Source organism: Puma concolor, chromosome D2 (genome assembly GCF_028749965.1).
Source record: "Puma concolor isolate L17-30 chromosome D2, mPumCon1.1.hap2, whole genome shotgun sequence".
NCBI classification, from domain to species: domain Eukaryota; kingdom Metazoa; phylum Chordata; class Mammalia; order Carnivora; family Felidae; genus Puma; species Puma concolor.
Window position 1 is genome coordinate 34194690 of NC_141677.1, and position 20791 is coordinate 34215480.

General features: G+C 39.0%; 1 long non-coding RNA gene and 1 pseudogene across 2 annotated transcripts; one reads left to right on the forward strand and one right to left on the reverse strand.

The window, feature by feature from the left end:
- The first annotated feature begins 1868 nt into the window (after positions 1 to 1868).
- Positions 1869 to 2371, forward strand: LOC147575985 (small ribosomal subunit protein eS27-like pseudogene; annotated as a pseudogene).
- Positions 2372 to 2864: 493 nt separating this feature from the next.
- On the reverse strand, positions 2865 to 20747 carry LOC147575986 (uncharacterized). Of its 2 annotated transcripts, XR_015241641.1 has the most exons (3): positions 20550 to 20747; positions 15703 to 17184; positions 2865 to 4304 (listed from the first exon to the last, which is right to left on the reverse strand). It is a non-coding gene; the product is annotated as an uncharacterized LOC147575986 (long non-coding RNA). The 2 variants fall into 2 exon arrangements; XR_015241642.1 differs by lacking the exon at positions 15703 to 17184.
- Between the last annotated feature and the right edge of the window lie 44 nt (positions 20748 to 20791).

Here is a 20791-nt window from a genome sequence, read left to right on the forward strand (position 1 = left end):
GTATTATAGTATTATAATATATAATATATAGTATTATAGTACTATATAGTATTATAATAGTATTATACTATATACTTCTCTAATACTCTGTGTGCAGTGCCTGTACCTCAGTATATTTCCAAAATATATACCAGTTTGCTCATCCCCTATCATTGCCTTCAAAGCTGGTATGGCTAAATTTCCACTTATAGGTTTAACCAGCTCTGGGGGCAGGAAAGGGATGGGGGAGATGCCTCATTTGTAGCATTTGCCAATTTCTGTGTCATAAATACTCACATCATGGCCAATTTAAAGCTACTGGCATAACATCACTGAACACAGAGTTGGGAAGAGGTGCACAGTAGCGCACTGTTCTTTAATATTTCTATTGTACAGACACAACAAACATAAACCTCAAGGGCACAGATAATAGTAAAATGTAGTAAAATAATTCGGAAGTGATGAAGTTTAAGTACTTTTACCTTTGTTTTTAATGTGTTACCAGCTGTAAGTTTACAAATCAACTGTGTTTAACACCTGGCTTGCAATATCCGCCCCCCCACCCCCCGCCAAATTTAGCAGTTGGTTCTTGCTAGCTAGCACAAGTTGGCTCTAGGACACCAATGGTTTTAACCTTGCCCCAGAGTCTAGAACCAAGTCCCAGTGTAGTAATTCCAACGAGTCAGTCCTGTATCTAGAACAACTCTGATCTCAAATCCATAGAAACGAGATTCAGATTAGATTATTGGTAGTCACTGAACATTCCCATGTGTTTAGCATTTGTGCTAGGACGTGTGGATGCAAAGAAGGTTAAGGCTCCTCCCATGTTCTTCCCTGTATCATTCAAGAGCATCTCCATTTTCCAGGTTTTCAGGCCAAAAATCTTGGGGTCATCTTTGACTCTATTCTTTCTCTCACATCTGATGTCAAGACATTAGCATATCCTGAGGGCTCTACCTTCAGAATATATCCATATCCCAGTCACTTCTCACTTCATCACCCCAGCCTGTCTTTCTTAAATGGGTTATTGGAATAGTTTCCTAAACGGTTTTGCTTCCATATTTGCCCGCTTAGGGTCTAATTCCAAAACAATAGTCAGTTATATGCTTTTACATTGTAATTCATGTTGTGCTTTTTCTCTGCTCACTACTCTCTGATAGTTTCTTATCTTACTCAAAGGCCAGAGGCCTCACAATGATCTTCAGAGCCCAACACAATTGGTGTCTCTCTCCTTATTTCTCTGACATCATCCACTACTCTTTCCCTTTCCTCGCTTCCTCGCTCTGCTCCAACTATGATGGCCTCCTTACCTTTCCTCAAATGTGCTGGGCAGGATCCTGCCTCAAGTTCTTTCCATTTGCTGTATTCTCTGCCTAGGATGCTGTTCCATAGATATTTGCATGACTATTCTCTTCCCTCTTGTCTAGTCCAAGTCTTTGCTTCTATGCTGTCTTCTCAGTGAGGCCTTTTCTATCAGTCTGCTTTAAATTGCAACCCAGAAATTCCCTGCTTAAATTTTCTCCATAAACTTACTTCTTTTGGCAAACTATGTATTTTACTTATTTATCTGTTTATCGTCTGCCCTTCCCCCTCCCCGGCTAGTTACACAAGTTAAGTGAACCTTGTTCTGTTCACTGCTTATTTTCCAGTGTCTAAAATAGTGTCTAGCATATATAGGTGTTTAATATATATTTATTGAATGAATGAACGAAGATCTGTCCTCAAAGGGTTTTATAGGTTTTCTATGTGTATCTTTTGTAACCAAAGCAACTGGATTTCCCGACTTTGGATTCCAGTTTCCTAGTGACTAATCTCTGATAGTTGTTGCTAGGCATATGAGTTCTGACCTGCCTGTAGGAATCTCTGTCAGTTACCAGGCCACCTCTACATCTTGGGTCCTCCTTGGCTGCAAATTTTGGTTCCGTATGTTCTTCTTTTCCTTTCACCCTATAAACTGATCTTTCAGTTTCAGACCTGTCTTTGAATCAATACGATTTCATGTATTAGTCTGAGAATTTTTGTCCTTCACTGTCTGAGCTTTGAATCTGTTAGTACTCTAATGTGACAAAGAGATTGTATAACAGCCTTTCTAGCAGCGACAAGGATATGCCCCCCCCCACAAGGATATGCCTCTCCCCACAAAGATATGCCCCTTGAGAAAGATCTCCTCCATCCCTCTCCAGAAGAGAAGAGGAAACACAAGAAGAAGTAATTGGTGCAGAGCTTTGATTCCTACTTCATGGCCAGGAAATGCCCAGGATACTATAAAATCACCACCATTTTTAGCCAGGCACAAATGATAGTCTGTATGTTGACTCTTTCAACTGTCCTCTGCCAACCTACAGGAGGAAAAGTTACAGAAGGATGCTCCTTCAGACAGAAACAGCACTAAAAACACCCTGAGTCGAGATGAGTGGGAAAGCATCCTAATAAACACATTTTGTATATAAGAGATTATATAACGAAATACATTACCATTACAATCTTTAAAAATTAAAATGGGCATTGTAAGGATCATAATTCTTTTAGCAGATAGGATATACTTATGATCTGTCAGTGCTCCTATTTACATGAGATAGGTGAATATCCCTATAACATTCTTAGGTTTGACACATGCAAAACCAAGATTAGAAGCTATCTGTCAACTATTGTTAGATTTTAAGATCCCTCACTACCCACACACTTTTCTCAGGTACTTTACAAAAATCCTGGAATAACCAGGATCAACTGAGTGGTATCCCCATTTTTTTTTTTTTTCAGCTGGTATCGCTACCTAGACAACATGGCAATAGAAAGCTGCGAATTAACAAGCTGTCTCTTTTGCGTTAAGATGATTAGGGTGATAATGTGAATCAGAAGAATTTTTAACTTCCAACAATCACAAATTTTGCGAAACAATTTTATTTTCTTAAAGCGTATTCTCTGTGGCCCGTTTTATTTCTGCAATGGTTCTGCAAAGAATAACAGTCTATGTAGTAATCTTTTCCAAATGGATTTGATATGGTGCAAACTCAGGGAGCACGAAGTACCTAAAAATGCCAGTTGAAATATAAAAAGGACTTTCTCTTTATGTAGCAACAGCCTAGAGATCCAAAATCTTTTATAGTGTTAATATCATTTCCATTACCGCAGTTCTGTGAGGGAACTGGTGGGAAAAGAGGAACAAGTAATTTATCATGTCTTTACAGATAAAGAAACTGAGATGCCAAGATAGACAGTTTTCTTGCCTGAGACAATGATGGCACACCAATTGCAAACTTAAGACCGCTGCATCTTCGTTGTTAGCTTACAGGGTAGTTTTTCCAAATCTTTCTGCATTGCTAATATAATTGAGATTCCAAGTAATAATAGAAGATGGTCAGGGCAAAGTAATGGTAATGAGCCAGAGCTAGAACTGAAAATAGAGTCCAAGTCTTCTAAATCTTTGTCCATTGATCCTGCCATTATGCTGCAGGACTAAATTACCAAGCTTCATCAAAAAGTGGCAGCTTAATGCTGTTAGAGACAAACCAGCATGAGTTCAGTTAACTTTTCATTATAGATGGACAGAATAATTCATATTTTGGCTTACCTAAGGGAAAAATACCTCAATTTGGAATTCATTTTGGACATTGTCATTTCTTCGGTTATTTGAATATTTGTGTGATATAAAAAGGATCTTTTGACTAAAGCTCATTAGGAGTCAGAAAAAAAGACAGTATAAGTTAGGAGCAATCATCTCTGCTTAAAGAAGGTATGAATCAGCAAGCTGGAAAGCTGTTTTTCAATGGGTTGGCTAGTCCACTGTGTCAGTCTATAGGGTAATGTGGTCCATTCCAAGCTCTAAGAATAGGCCAGGGGAAGAGAGGAAAAAATAGAAGTGTGTGTGTATGTGTGTGTGTGTGTGTGGGGGGTATCTTTTGTTCCACACTTAAGACATCTGCTGTTTAACCTTGTGAAATGATGAACGAGACCGGTCATAATTCAGAAGTTAAAAAACTTTTCACCAAATAAAAAGGATTCTAAGAGATGCAGTACAGAGACATGAACTCTCATTACCTAAACTGACACATGACACTCTTCTCAGGCATGAAGACAGGCATTTTGCTCTGATGGCAGGGATATAAAGCTCACATAGACTTCCTCAATGGTGGAAGTCTTTGTATAAACCAGAACACCAGGAAGGTAGGGGCAAATGAACAAAGACCTCACTTCTTCATAATTCTTGGTTGGTTTTTTTTTTTTTAAACAAATTAGCAGAGAAAGAGGCATCTTTGGAGTTAATTTCTTTGGGTATCTTTTTGGGTATACAGAAGATGTACATGTTATTAAATTTGTTCGTTTTCCTGTTAAAAAGAGAGAAAGAAAAATATTTAACATAATATTTCTGGTTTTAATTAAACTGACTTTTTTTAGGTTGCTACGTAGCTTCATGTGCCAAACTCCCCCCACCCTTTTTTTCAACCTTTACAACCTTTGCAACCCAGAGAGGAGAATATTATTTTACAGATGAGGAAGCAGAGGTTAAGTATCTTACCCACACAGATTGCATAGTAGTTAGACCTGGGTTTAAAATCTAGTTCTCCAAAACCACTTCCAATATCCTTTCAACTACGTCACAGAAGACTATGGCAATATTTTTATTTTTACCTTTGAGGAAATTTCTAGATAAACTTCAGGCTACTTAATGGCTTTTTGAGAAATGGATGCGGGAATATTTTTCTTATATATTCCTTCAGCAAAGTATAGGCTTTGGACATCAGATTGCAGGGCTTTTTGCTGCAATAAGGTAGAAATGCACTTCCTCAAAAGTCTGGGCACCATATGCTTCTTTGTTCTGGGTTCACTGAGGGCACCATAAGTTGAACACAGTGGTGGTAGGCAGAGTCCTGGAATGAGAACTGTGAACTGACTTGCTGTAAATAAAGGATGTCCTATACTTCCTAAAACAAGGTAGAGGACACTAATGAATAAACTGAGCTATGGGGTGCCTGGCTGGCTCAGTTGGAAAAGCATACAACTCTTGATCTTGGGGTCATGAATTTGATCCTCACGTTGGCTGTTGGGATTACTTAAATAAATGAAACTTAAAAAAAAAAGTAAACTGAGCTACAGACTTTTGATATTAGCATACCCTAATGTTAGATATTAGAGAGCATTTAAAAGTTTACAGAAAAAGCAAACAAATATTTTCAATTTACTTACTCTCTAGAAAGGTTATAATTACTGACACACCAGGGTGGCTCAGTCAGTTGAGCGTCCGACTCACTTTTGGCTCAGGTCATGATCCCAGGGTTGTGGGACTGAGCCCCGCGTCCAGCTCTGTGCTGAGCGTGGAGCCTGCTTGAGATTCTCTCTCTCTCTCTCTCTCTCTCTCTCTCTCTCTCTCTCTCCCTCTCTCCCCCCTCCCTTCTTTCCCTTCTGCCCCTTTCCTGCTTGTGCTCTCTTTCTTAAAGAAAAAAAAAAAGGTTATAATTACTGAACATTTGCTGACTACCACCAATTCAAAAGTTGTTACACTAAACATAGATTCAAACTCAACCCATACCTGTGGAATATTGTCTTAGTAATTTAGTGATGCAATTATCAAAATCATTCACGATTAATTCCTATGGAACTACATCTAGAAAACTTCCGGTAAAACCTCTTCCTTCTGGAACTAATCATTCAATAAAAATTTAAGTTTATTATACGCCAAGCTCTGTGTTAGGCATGATGGTGCCTTCTCCATAAAGATCAGTATTGTTCAGCAATGATTCAATAATGAGTGAGTGAGCGAAGGAAACATGTCAAACACAAGACATTTATCCAAAAGGTACTAGTAATCTAGTATGCCAGACATACCAAAGAAATTAATATTATCAAAGAAATTATTTTAAAAACACAAAAATCTCCTTTTCTTTGCTATTTTCATCATGACACCATCCCCTAAGGCCTCAGAGTGAATACTTTTAAGTTAATAGTGTAAGATACTACAGGGTTTTCTCTGAGATCTTCAACATGAACTGTTCGCTTTATCAGCAGAGGTAATATAGAGGAACAAGTGTGTGGACTCTGGTAACAGATATCCTGGATTCATATCTTGGCTTCAATACTTTAGCCAGGAGATCTTTAGCAAGTAGCTTCTCAATGTCTCATTTTTCTTATCTGAACAATGGGGGCTTGGATAGTATTCTCCTCATAAGGATATTCTGAGGATTGAGCAAGATGCTATAACGTAATGTTTTACAGCGCCCAGCTTATCACTGTGCTGTTAGCTAGTACTCAAACTTGTCATTGAAGTATCTTTTTTCTTTCTTTCAGATTTTAGAAAAATATTTTAAAATCTAGACCTCATTAACCTTCTTATGACCTTGTCAAAGGGTCTTTTCTCCCTATTACTATTTCCTATTCCCCTATTGCTGCCTGCCAGATGGTCCACCTACAAATGAGAAACCTGTGTGTTTACCTGTGTTAAGTTAGACCGTTGAAGGTCAATGCCGTGTAATAGAGAATAGGGTTGGCCATAACTGAGTATGTACAACTATGTAAACTGCAGGAAACAGTTCTCTGTGAACAGGTGTGGTATAGGGAGACAAAGATAAGGATGAGTCAGACCCAGCTTAACTCGCTGGGTACACTGTACTTAGCCTCTTTGAATGTTTTCTTAATTGTGTGTCTCACAGAAAACACTTAAATTCGTTGGGCCATTATATTTTTCATCTGTAAAGTTGGGAAAATAGTATCTTACTCATTGAGTTTTTTGTGGTGACTGACTGCACAGAGTAAGAGCTCAGTAAATTCGCTGAGGGCTGTGGCCAGGCATTGTGGAGGTTAGTTCTCTTTTTTTTCTGCGGCTGTCTTGGGAAATGAGGAGCAACGGCAGGGGTGGCAGGCAGGGCAACCACTCAGCAACATTATGATGCATGTGATTTACACAAGTCTATCACAAGTGGCTGTTCAGTGTGCAAGTTGGGCTGGTAGAAATGGAAATCTAGTCGGTGCTGTATTCTCTAAGATGCCCAGAAAGGGTCGGTCTCTCTCTCTCTCTCTCTCTCTCTCTTTTAAGTTTATTTATTTATTTTGAGAGAGAGAGAGAGAGAGAAATGCAGAGAGAGAGGGAGAGAAAGAGAATCCCAAGCAGGCTCTGCAATGTCAGCGTGGAACCCGATGCAGGACTTAAAATCACCCACAGTGAGATCATGACCTGAGCCGAAATCAAGAGTCAGACACTTAACCAACTGAGGCACCCAGGAGCTCCGTGGGTCTCTTTCTAATTTGTACAAAAGAGCTCCATTTCCCACCCCATTTCTGTACCATTTTCTGACTTTTAGTTTCTTCTCACCTCTCCAGGTGTCCCGTGACTTCATATGGCCATGACCTGTCCCTGCAGGTTTCTGCTATAACCTGCCTCACTTCTCTCGGGTCATCCTATGCCATTTGATACCGTCCGGAAAATCCAAATGTCTCCAGAGTCCTGATCCTTTAGGACTCTTCCATGAGATGAGTGCTAATTGCTTAAACTAATTCAAGCTAAGGAATTGACAACAACTTCCTTTGGTTGTACTGTCCATTGGCATTTTAACCAAGGTTTCCAGTGTTTCAACCCAAAAGAGCAAACATTGAGAGTCTGAAGTATCGAGGCAAAGGTAATGTAGGGCAGGTTGAAAACTGACTTTTCAGCACAGCACACAGTGGCTGCCCAGTCTGCTAACGCATAAAACTGGAGGTGCCATTGAATATATACCAGGAAGTAGATCTGTGTACCTTTAATAAACAAGCCTGCCTGTCCACATCAGCCAGTCCCTTTAAAGAGTCAATAAGAACTTTGGACCCTATACCAATACCCATCTCTGAGAGAAGAGAATGTGGGAGGGGCAGATTTTGTGGTATAGTGAAAACTGCCTTGAGAGTGAGGAAACCTGGATTATAGTTCTGCCTCCACCGCTAAATAGCCTTGTAAGGGGCGCCTGGCTGGCTCAGTTGGTTAAGCATCTTGATCTTGGGGTCATGAGTTTGAGCCCCACATTGGATGTAGAGATTACTTTTAAAAAACAAAAGTTTGGGGCGCCTGGGTGGCGCAGTCGGTTAAGCGTCCGACTTCAGCCAGGTCACGATCTCGCGGTCCGTGAGTTCGAGCCCCGCGTCGGGCTCTGGGCTGATGGCTCAGAGCCTGGAGCCTGTTTCCGATTCTGTCTCCCTCTCTCTCTGCCCCTCGCCCGTTCATGCTCTGTCTCTCTCTCTGTCCCAAAAATAAATAAACGTTGAAAAAAAAATTAAAAAAAAAAATAAAAAACAAAAGTTTAAATATAAGTAAATAAAATGTCCCCTCCCTTGGAAAAACAAACTGCTCTGTGGCCTTGGGGCAAGTCAGGTATGTGCTTAGACTTCAGTGAAGTTACTGCAGACTGAGACTATGATGGAGAGAACCTGTGAAGTCCTTTTCAGGTCTAACCTTCTACGTGGCTCTTTTCCCCCATTGTAAACCGGATAGCCTGGGGCGGGGGAGGTGGGGAGGGAAGCAATGATGACCTGTAGTTTACAGAGTATTATATTGAACTGCATGTGGAGAGTGCTGGCTTCCAGAGAGTGAGATTACATTAATGGTTAAGAGTGTGGGTGCTGAAGTCCTTCATTCCTGAGTTTGGGTACTAAGTTAGCATAAATTACTTAACCTCAATATCCTCATCTGTAAGACAGGAATACTAATACCTAGTCATAATGTTAGTGAGATGATTAAATGAGCTAATAGATATTAAAACACTCAGCACTAGTAGGTCGTTTAATTTTTTTTTTGTTTTGTTTTTGTCCCATCAGAGACGAGGACTAAATTGTTTCCTAGGTGATTTCTATTCCAAAGTGATTTCTATTTCCGTCTTTCAATCCCTATCTTTTGATCCTATATTTGAGGGTCTGTTTCCTGGATCACTCCTGCTATCAATTCTATATGAGTTAGCAGATAAAAACCATACCAGTAACTTGAGAAGAGGTAATTTAATGTAAATGTTAACTAGGTGTAAAGATGTTAACTAAGTAACTGCAAGGGTAAAAAGAAAACTTGAAAGAATCATGGAGTAGCAACTGCAGAAAGCAGCTACGATCCCTTCAGCTAAGAGGACAAAAGAAAATGATTAGAATTATTAAAACTAGAGACACATTCTTTATTATTAACAATTCTTTATATTAAATTGTCTCTTCAAGTAATTGGTGTGGTTTGTGTCTGCTGACTGCACTATGACTGGTAGAGTGTTTGGGTCAATTTATACTCCCACCAGCAACATAAGAGTGTCAAGATTGCTACATATCCTTGCCAAAACTTGGTATTTTTCATCTTTTTCATTTTGACTCTTCTACTGGGCTTGAAGTGCTATTTCATTGTGGGTTTAAAAAAAAATTTTTTTTAACGTTTATTTATTTTTGAGACAGAGAGAGACAGAGCATGAATGGGGGAGGGTCAGAGAGGGAGACACAGAATCTGAAACAGGCTCCAGGCTCTGAGCTGTCAGCACAGAGCCCAACACGGGGCTCGAACTTACAGCCCGCAAGATCATGACCTGAGCCGAAGTCAGATGCTTAACTGAGCCACCCAGGCGCTCTGCATTGTGGTTTTTAATTTGCATTTCCTTAATGGGGAATGAAGTGAAGAACCCTTCCATTTGTTTATGGGTTATTTTGATCTCTTTTTGTGAATTATTTGTTCAAGTCTTTTGCCCATTTTTTTCTATCGGGTTGCTGCCTTTTTCTTATTGATTTGCGAGAGCTCTTTGTATATTTTGGACATGAGTTCTTTGTTAATATCACCCCAGCTCTCTGGAGTGCAGCCTGGGCAGCATTGTTAGTGTAGATGTTCTTCCTTTGAGTAAATGGCCCTTAGGACTGAATTGCTTATGTTGTTCTTACTGTACCACCTCAGCAGACATCAAGAACAGTGGAATGGAGATACTATAGCTTTATTGTGAGAAGATAAGTATATGTATTTCACATATGTATTTATTCATTCATTCCACAAATGTCTTTGAACTTATGAGTTTATTTTTAATTTATTATTATTATTATTATTATTATTATTATTATTGTTATTATTATTATTTTGGAGAGACAGTGTGTGAGGAGGGGAGAGGGTCAGAGGGAGAGAGAGGGAGACCCCAAGCAGGCTCCACGCCCAGTGTGGAGCCAAAACAGGGCTCAATTCCATGACCTCAGGATCATGACCTGAGCTAAAATCAAGAGTTGGACGCTCAACCGACTGAGCCACCCAGGTGCCCCTGAACATATGATTTTAGAGCATTATTTATGTATAAGAAACTATGCCAAGTATGTGAGTTTGCTCCGTCTGAAGTATTAGAACTCAGCTTGGGAGCTTTACACATATTGTCATTATAATAAAATAAAAATCTTGCAGTAAATTAAAAAAGTTCTCCAGGGACCCAGAACATTTTTGAAAACTGAACAATTCATAGCCACTAACTACCTGAGGTCAGTGAATATTAATACTGAATACTGAAAAAGGGAATACCAATACTAAATACTGAAAAAGTCCTGTGCAAATGTTAAAAATGCCTTCTACATCTTATTAAGACTCATGTTTTTATTCATTCATTCATTTACTTAAATCAAATATTTGTTAAGCATGTATTAGGGAAGAACATTAAATGGCATCTAATTTCTTAGGTCTTCTTAGATCTTCAACTAATTTCTTAGATCTCATCCCGGATGGTTCCAACCACTTCTGTGGTTTCATTTACAAACTATATGCGGATGATCTCCACATCTATTTCTACAGTCTACTCTAATGAGTAGACTGGCTCAAATAACCAGCTGTCTGATGAATATTGTTGCTTGGATGTCTCAAGGCACCTGTCACACAACATTTTCAAAACTGAACTCATCATCCCCCACGAAATCTTTTCTGTGTTTCCTCTGGCATCAGCATCGACACAAGTTGCCCAAGTGAGACACTTAAAAATTTCCCTTGCTACCTTACTCTCCTTTTTTCCCTGCTGCCCCCAAATATCCTATCAATTACCAGTACCTTTTGATTCAACTTCTTATATACAGTCTCTTTCAAATTAGTCTGTTTTTTTCCATGGCCAATACTATAGATCATATTGCTGGCATTTCTTGCCTAGATCTCCTAATTTGTTTTCCTTCAGTCTCTCTGGTCTCCAATCTATTCTCTAATCTCTCCCATTTCTGAAACCCTTGAAGACAAACTTTGTTCTTTGTGTAAAGTCCAAATTCCTTAATATGATTTATAAGACACTATGTAATGGGTTCTTGTTGCCTCTCTGGTATCATATCTCACTACTTTCCCTCCAGCACTTACTTCCACTAACTTGTCAGGTGTCACCAAAGGGATCTCCTGAGATCCCTACCCAGATCCCCAAAATTAGGTAAAATGCCCTCCTATAATACTCTCCTGTTTCCCTGATCTTTTATTATATGGTAACTTGGTGGGGCTGTATCCTTTTGTTTGTTTGTTAGCTGTGGTAACTCAACCAACAAATCACCTTATTTATTGAGATAATGGATGAATTTCTTGGAACTCATAGATAGCCATTACTGCAGTTGCAGAATAAACTCTTTTATTAAATTTAAGAAATACTTCAGGGGTGCCTGGGTGGCTCAGTCAGTTAAGCATCTGCCTCTTAGTTTGGGCTCAGGTCATAATCTCGGGGCTCATGGGTTCAAACGCCACCTTGGGTTCTGCGCTGGCAACATGGAGCCTGCTTGGAATTCTCTCTCTCCCTCTCTCTCTCTCTGTCCTTCCCCCACTCACGTTGTGTCTGTCTCTCCCCAAATAAATACATAAACTTAAAAAAATACTTCAGATTTTTTTTTAATACAAGGAGATATTTGGGCACAATGTAGTTACAATTAACACACTTGGAATTTTGTATAAGCCAAAGTCTGTCTTATTTATTGAGATGCTTTAGGGAGCTATTATTTGTGATTACCATGTGTTAAAGTTTTATTTGCTAAGATGGATCAAAAATTGGGAATTATCATTCTAAAGAATGCATTCCGGGGGTGCCTGGATGGCTCAGTCGGTTAAACATCCAACTCTCGATTTTGGCCCAGGTCATGTTCTCACAGTTTGTGAGTTTGAGCCCCAAGTTGGGCTCTGTGCTGACAGTGTGAAAGCCTGCTTGGAATTCTTTCTCTCTTTCTCCCTACCCCACTTGTGATCTCTCTCTCTCTCTCTCTCTCTCTCTCTCTCTCTCTCTCAGAATAAGTAAATAAATTTAAAAAGCATAAAAAAAAGAATGCATTCTGGAAACTAGGGTTTTACTTTTCAAAGTTGGCCTGCTTACTATTAACCTATATGTAAAATTTGATTTAACAAGATTCATTCATTTCCCAGGTCTGTTTCTGGGAGAAGGATTCATGATTGCAAACAGGAAATTATTGTCTATGTTTATATATTTCCACCTTCCAAAACATAAAATTGATAAGAAAGCAGCAAAGGTCCATTTTAAAAGAAAAATCAAATCTTTACAATCTTTTTTCAAATCCTCTTGAGTTCTGTATCATGGTAATTGTAATAATAACTATAAAATACCATGGGAAATAATCCAAATTAACTCAGGATTCTGAGTTAGGACCCTTCCACACACTATCCCAGGTTTATAATCTAGTAGTATTATGTGAAATTTTCCTCTTAATAATGATCGTGTTTTGATTGAATAGTTAATAGATCTGATTGCTTCAGGATCTTAAAGTAGTAGCATCTATAGGTGCTATAAATCTTGCTTAAATTTTAACAAGTCTATTAATTTTTTTTAACGTTTATTTACTTTTGAAAGACAGAGAGAGACAGAGCGTGAGCAGGGGAGGGACAGAGAGAGAGGGAGACACAGAATCTGAAGCAGGCCCCAGGCTCTGAGCCATCAGCACAGAGCCTGACGCAGGGCTCAAACTCACAAACCGCAAGATCATGACCTGAGCCGAAGCCGGATGCTCAACCGACTGAGCCACCCAGGCGCCCCTTAACAAGTCTATTAAATGAGTTATTCTGATGCTGGAAAAGCCAAAGGGCCCTGTTTCAATCTAATAGGTATGTCTTAGAATAGCAAGGCATGAAGGAAGGAATGCAATGTCTTCTCACAATTCTCTGAGATTGAAGTTCTCTTTATACTCTAGGCAATGAACTAGTTAGAAACTATTTACATAGAATTGTACCCTACTGTACAATGACAGCAAAAAACTAAAATTTCTTCATATGTCTTCTTGCTAATTTTGTTGGGTGGGGTGAGTTATTACATTGGTAGTATGTTTTAAAGTTATGTTATATTGAGACTCCGAGGTAACTCAAAGAATCTTTCAGTAATTCTTTTGAATGCTCTATAAATGTTGGACTGCAAAGTTATGGGAAGAATTGATTCGATTTCAAGGTTAGGGTGAGCATTTTAGAAAAAGTAATACACGATGCAAAAAAATGTGAATTTTGGAAAGTTTTCTCATAGTATATATTGTCCGACACATAAGAGGCAGTCAGTATATTTTTCTTGACTGATCAAATGAATGAACAAAAGATTATCCTCATTCAGGTCTTGTCCCCTCCTCTTATCCTAACTCCCAATTAATAGTAATTATTTTCTGAGTCTCTACCCAAATTTTAGATAATTTTGCTCCCACGTTTTGGCAGCTGGAATGGCTTTTAAAGTGCCTAATTAAGAATGATTTGTTAATAATTATTATCTCTTTGAATAATTTTCTTCCCCTTTTCACTCTTTTAAGTTGTTTTTTCACTTTCCAAGTCTCATGCTGGTTTTTTATTTCTTAGGCTAGCTCTTATTAAATAAAAGAGAACAAAGCTCTTTTTCTCTCTGCCTTTTAATAAATGTGACCCTTTCTGTCATTCTTTCCTTGATCCTTTCCAAATCAGCAGTGGTTGCCATACGTGACGGCTGAGAGATGAGATGCCAAGTGCAATGGCTAAATTTAAAGAGCAGCATTCGCACCTGTTGTTAACTGGCAATGACCAGTCTCACGCCCACAGCTTCCTCCACCCTCTGCCTCCTACCAAGTGCAACCCAGAGCCCAGTCTTTATGCGTTCACATATAAATAAGTACTGATGAAGATTATATACATGATATCAAAGTGGAGAATGAATATACCATTGGACACTAAATTTGTTTAGTTTCAGAGGAGCTGAAATTTGGGCAACACTCAGCGTAATATAAAGATGAATCTGACCTTGAAATAGGTAAACTAATGCTAGGTATTTGATGAATTTTTGAAGACTTTTAATGGACTGTCTCACCCCAGAATAAATTTTTTATTTTTAATTTGAGAGAGAGAGAGAGAGAATGGGGAAGAGGGACAGGAGGGGGAGAGAGAGAATCTTAAGCAGGCTCTATGCTCAGTGTAGAGCCCAACATGCAGCCCAATGTGGGGCCTGATCCCATGACTCAGGGATCATAACCCGAGCTGAAATCAAGAGTCGGACACTAAACTAAGCCACCCAGGTGCCCCACCCCAGAATAATTTATTTAGACCCGCCATACTTTGTGAAATTATTTTGGCTATCAGCATTGGGAGACTCCTATAAATTTAAATGTTGTGTAAAAGAGGCAATCCAAAAAGTACTTATTATCATCTAAATAGCTTAAATTAGTTTGCCAGATTGGCAACACTAACCTGGAAAAGTTCTGTAAGAGAAACATAGTAACATTAATAACTTTGATACAAATTACACTTAGAAGATGACAGAAGGAGCTGTGGCCCAGCCAAGGAGATGAGTCTAATCAAATAGGTCTGATAACCAAGGGGGTGTGGCAGACCTCAACTGTCAAATCAGCTTGCAGCAGGTACCAAAGTACCATGATACAAGGTCAAACAATAAATTATGAGAGTTTAATTTTACTTGGACATTTAATCTCAGAGGAGGCAAAGTTGGCCTTCAAAAGAGTAGAACAGGTGGCTTACAGGGACAGTGGGAGCAGAGTTGGAGGTTGAAAGGTCAGGGCATATTCAGGATTTAGGTAGTAAATACCTGGAGATTGCTGAAAGAGGGGAGCACTTTACCAATCTGGAATTTTGTTAGAATTTGGTCTTGTCAAAGAATGTTCTTGTGATTTTGGGGGCACTTTTAGATATTCTGGAATGGTGTTCAACTCCATAAGAATGTGTGCCAAATTCCTATGCTGAATTCCTCTAGAGGCGTTGTTTATTTGAGTGCAAAGTTTGTGTCCTGCCTCTTTGAATCACTTCAGATAGAGGAAAAAGACTTCCCGGCTCCAAAGGTCTAGTAAATAGCAAAGGCTGGAGGAAGCCACAGCCAATACAACACAAAAAGGACACCATTAATATTTGCTGCCAACCTCTCAGATCTTGAGAAACATGAACAAAGACGGTCCTATTTGAACAAACCCTGCCCTTCTCAACTTGGTGTTTTCCTGGTGTTCTGCTCTCGAAAAAAATTTTTTTTATTTTAGTTTTTAAATTTACATCCAAGTTAGCATATAGTGCAAAAATGATTTCAGGAGTAGATTCCTTAATGCCCCTTACCCATTGATTTTTTATGATTTTTGCTTCCCTTCCCTTATGTTCATCTGTTTTATATCTTAAAGTCCTCATAGCAGTGAAGTCATATGATGTTTGTCTTTCTCGCACTAATTTTGCTTAGCATAATACCCTTTAGTTCTATCCACGTAGTTGCAAATGACAAGATTTCATTCTTTTTGATTGCCAAGTAATACTCCATTGTGTGTGTGTGTGTGTGTGTGTGTATATATATATGTATATATATATATACATACCACATCTTCTTTATCCATTCATCCATCGATGGACATTTGGGCTCTTTCCATACTTAGGCTATTGTCAATAGTGCTGCTATAAACATTGGGGTGCACGTGTCCCTTCAAAACAGCATACCTATATCCCTTGCATAAATACCTAGTAGTGCGATTGCTGAGTTGTAGGGTAGTTCTATATTTAATTTTTTGAGGAACCTCTATACTGTTTCCCAGAGTAGCTGCACCAGTCTGTATTCCCACCAGCAGTGCAAAAGAGATCCTCTTTCTCCGTATCCTCGCCAACATCTGTTGTTGCCTGAGTTGTTAATGTTAGCCATTCTGACAGGTGTGAGGTGGTATCTCATTGTGGTTTTGATTTGTATTTGCCTGATGATGAGTGATGTTGAGCATTTTTTCATGTGTCGGTTGGCCATCTGGATGTCTTCTTTGCAGAAGTGTCTATTCATGTCTCTTGCCCATTACTTCACTGGATTGTTTGTTTTTTGGGTGTGGAGTTTGAGAAGTTCTTTACAGATTTTAGATACTAACCCTTTATCTGATATGTCGTTTGCAAATATCTTCTCCCATTCTGTTGTTGCCTTTTAGTTTTGCTGATTATTTCTTTTGCTGTGTAGAAGTTTTAATTTTGATGAGGTCCCAGTAGTTCATTTTTGCTTTTGTTTCCCTTGCCTCCAGAGACATGTTGAGTAAGAAGTTGCCATGGCCAAGATCAAAGAGGTTTTTGCTTGCTTTCTCCTTGAGAATTTTGATGGCTTCCTGTCTTATATTTAGGTCTTTCATCCATTCTGAGTTTATTTTTGTGTATGGTGTAAGAAAGTGGTCCAGGTTCATTCTTCTGCATGTCGCTGTCCAGTTTTCCCAGCACCACTTGCTGAAGAGACTGTCTTTATTCCACTGGATATTCTTTCCTGCTTTGTCAAAGATTAGTTGGCCATACATGTGTGGGTCCATTTCTGGGTTCTCTATTCTGTTCCATTGATCTGAGTGCCTGTTTTTGTGCCAGTACCATACTGTCTTGATGATTACAGCTTTGTAATACAGCTTGAAGTCTGGGATTGTGATGCCTTCTGCTTTGGTTTTCTTTTTCAAGATTGCTTTGGCTATTCAGGGTCTTTTCTGGTTCCATACAAATTTTAGGATGGTTTGTTCTAGCTCTGTGAAGAATGCTGGTGTTATTTTGATAGGTATTGCACTGAATATGTTTGAAATTTTTTTAATGTTTATTTTTGAGAGAGAGACCCAGAGTGCGAGTGAGGGAGGGCAGAGAGAGAGAGAGAGAGAGAGAGAGAGAGAGAGAGGGAGAGAATCAGAATCTGAAGCAGGCTCCAGGCTCTGAGCTGTCAGCACAGAGTCCAACGTGGGGCTTCAACTCACGAACCGTGAGATCATGACTTGAGCCGAAGTCAGATGCGTAACCCATTGAGCCAGCCAGGTGCCCCATGCTCTTGACAGAAGAAAACTTGTAGATTGGATGTTCCTGATCTGAAAGAATATTCGATTATAGGGTCACTGAATTACAAAATGAATATGGAGTCAGTCATTCTTTGAAGGTCAGGGCCTGAGGCTCTGGCTACACAAAAATTTTAAGAGATCATATGTAAGTATACCTATGTAAATTATGTATGTAAAATATGTTCATAATCCAGTGTAAGGTTGCAGTCTATATTAGAGTAAGAGGGATGGGAATATTGGGGGGGAGAAAAGTAAAGGGATTAAAAAGTAGGAAGGAAAAAAATGTGTGTTCAGTTTGGCGAAGTGAGACTAGCTGTAGATATAGACGGGAAAAGAGACGTGGTGGTGTTTACGAGTAGTTCAGCCCTTCTCAGCTATGCTCACTAGAAATATTTCTGAACCAGCAAAGCTTAAAAAAGACAGAAGAGTTTACAGAAACTAAGAAGTCATGGGAAAGTGAGTGGTAATGATGGAGAGATGACTGCAGATGGGTAGGTGTGGAGAAACGGGAATAATGACATCTGGGAAAATAGTGAACCCCAAATAGCCAGAAAACAGACCTAGGCTGTGATAAATATTTGAAGGTAAAACCCTTTTCTTTTGCTCTCCTTCTTCACAGACTTTTTTTCTGTCCATTAAGAATTGCTCATCTCACTTGCATATATAATTCACACCATCTGTGAACCATGAAACACAGCCCCCAGACCTCTAGGCAGATCCCTGTCATGGTTTCTTGCTCATGCAATGAACTGTGTGCAATCACCTATCCTGGCTATTTTGGAATGCTTTTAAGCAAATACTCCATTGAATTGAGTCATAATTGGGAGCTGACTTCAGCGTACGTTTTGTAGGGAGCCTAGTTAGGGTTTCATGCTCCAGGAAATCTGTTCTGATTAGTTTTAGCTAAAAAAAGATCAACCTGTTTTAAGGACTGGCACAGAAAAGAACTCTGTAGGTTTCAGTGACCATGTTTTTATAATGGTAAAAATGACATGCAGATGAGAAAATGTTGAACCATTTGAAAGGGTAGCTATCCCCTCAAAAGTCCCCAGAGTTAACATGTTTCTTATTTATTTTTCTAGAAGTCAATATGTACCTGAATTATATAAAATAATAACTTTTAAAAGGCTCATTTGTACTGCATTATTACTTCTTTATAGATGGGACAATTCATTTTGTTAAGGGCTACATAATATTCTGTTATAGGGTTCGTCTCTAATTTATTAACCAATTCCCTATTGGAAAACATTTAGGTTTTCTTAAATTTTTTCATTCTCAAAAGTTACAATGTTTTTAAGTTTTCTTTGTGTGTGTGTGTGTGTGTGTGTGTGTGGTTACTTTCCCATCTTTAAAAATAATTTTTTTTAATCTTTATTTATTTTTGAGAGAGAGACAGAGTGTAAGCAGGGGAAGAGCAGAGAGAGAGAGAGAGACAAAGAATCCAAAGCAGGCTCCAGACCCTGAGCTGTCAGCACAGAGCCTGATGCGGGGCTCAAACTCACGAACCATGAGATCATGACCTGAGTCGAAGTCAGACGCTCAACCGACTGAGCCACCCAGGTGCCCCTACTTTACCATCTTTTATAAAAGTATTATAAAGGTGATCAGCATAGCAGGTACTGCATGAATTAACTGTTTCCTGTCATATGTCATTTCTCTTCGTATATAATTTATTATTTATTTATTTTCTAGGTATGTGGATGCTTTCTGTTGCACTATCTACACTTTCTTGTTATGGGGCCTGGCCAACCAGCTAATGTGAGGTATATCCTTTGCAGCTATGGAAAAGAGATAGCTGAAGAGTGAAGAGATAGTGAAGAGATAATTGATATTTGTTTCATTTCTAGCTCCGGATTATTAGAACTCGGTTCAGTCAGTGGATCCGCAATTACACAGCCTACTGGGGGTGCATCAGTGGTTTCATCTTGGTAGATAAAAGATAACCTCTTTTGGTAAATAAGAAGAAAGCTTTTGGTAGCCCCTCTAGTGTCAGGTTTGTGCAGTTAAATAATCTATTTATTGTGGTTCTTTTGCAAATGCACAGGACTAAGTCTCAGAACATTCTACCTAGGATGCATATCTAATTTCTATACTTGGAAAAATAGGAGAAAGACAATTCCCATAGAACTTCTCAGAGTATAAGATAGACATGAATGGGGCAATCCTGATTCGTAGCCAGATATGGCAAAGTCACAGAAAATAGAAACAAAACTAAAATCCATGGTTCTCCTTCCTAGTAAGAAGGAGGAAATGGCACAGCTGGGTAAATACATAATATGCAGATGGGATAAATATAGATGGGCCAAAAATGACTGTGAGTGAAGTTGTTCCAGGAATGTCACAGATTTCCAACGAGAGGGATTAGTGTGTGCAGCTGTTGAATGGGGGGCTAATCTCATTCTCAAGCTCTCAGGTTCCACTGTTGGGCAATAAATGCCTTTTGGGTGAGTGGTGTGATAGTCTCACCTGGAGAAGCCAATCATTTTACTGTTCCAGAGTGGGGTGGAAGGATTAAACAGACCAAAAACTCCACTTCATTATTTAGCAATTCTTGGCCAAACAAGTACTACTTCAGTTAAACTTTAAAAAAATATTATTAGAACAAGTGATACAATAAAATTGTGTGTGGTGTATTTTTGTTTGTTTGTTTCAGCTTGATCACCTAAGGCTACACTATAAAGATGTTTCCCAAAATTGAGAGCAATACTTTTCATCTGCTTACCAAACTGCTTTCGTGCTTCAGATTTAAAAAAAAATGTGAGGACTTACCAGCTTATAACAACAGATAGTAAGGAAATCTTCTAAAGAAATATTTATTTCACAGTCTTTAATGAGTTTTCATTATGATCTTGCTTCTTGGGGAAATAAATATTTTTTAAGAGAAAGTGATCAACAATTATTCCAAAGTTTATCCTAATGGCTAGTTTAGCTAAGTTCATTGAAGTAACCTTTACATGACTTTTATTACATTACCAACATGTTCTGTTTTCATAGTTTAGTAAGTGCACACAGGGTCAAAGATAGTAAGAAAATGGAGACTATTGCTTCTGGAGAGTGTAAGAGTATCAGTCTGAAAGATGCTGTAAAAATGAGTATTTGAAATATACATAGATCTGTTAATTCACTCTGATGGCATGTACTCATTCTGGGACTTTGATATCCTAATCATTCTACCTCTCCTATACTATGCCACACAGCACGGTCATTAGATCACCCTATGATGTAGGGTTAATTCCAGCATATCCAAATACCATCAGTATGAATGGTAACTCTGGGCGTGTCATTGAGCGTTCCAGCATCCTTAGTTTAATGATTATTTATCTGGTACATATTTTGCCAACTTAGAACACTCACGAAGTACAAAGCTTAGCACAAAGATCCGTTTCCCCAGTTACCTTTATCATAGCTTTATCCTTGGTGAAGATTAGCCAAATCGAATATGCCATCTCTACTGCTTCTATTCTGAGGGGCTCGGATGCCAATTACCGGTTCCTTAGAATTTGCCCGTAATTGACTAGGTCCCACAATAGGTAACTCTGGAAGTGACAGGCAGCCTCAAGTGTGGTTCTCCCGCCTGTCGATTGGGCCTTGCAGGAAGCCCCGCCTCACCAACTCAGCCAAGGGCGGCAGTTGGTCC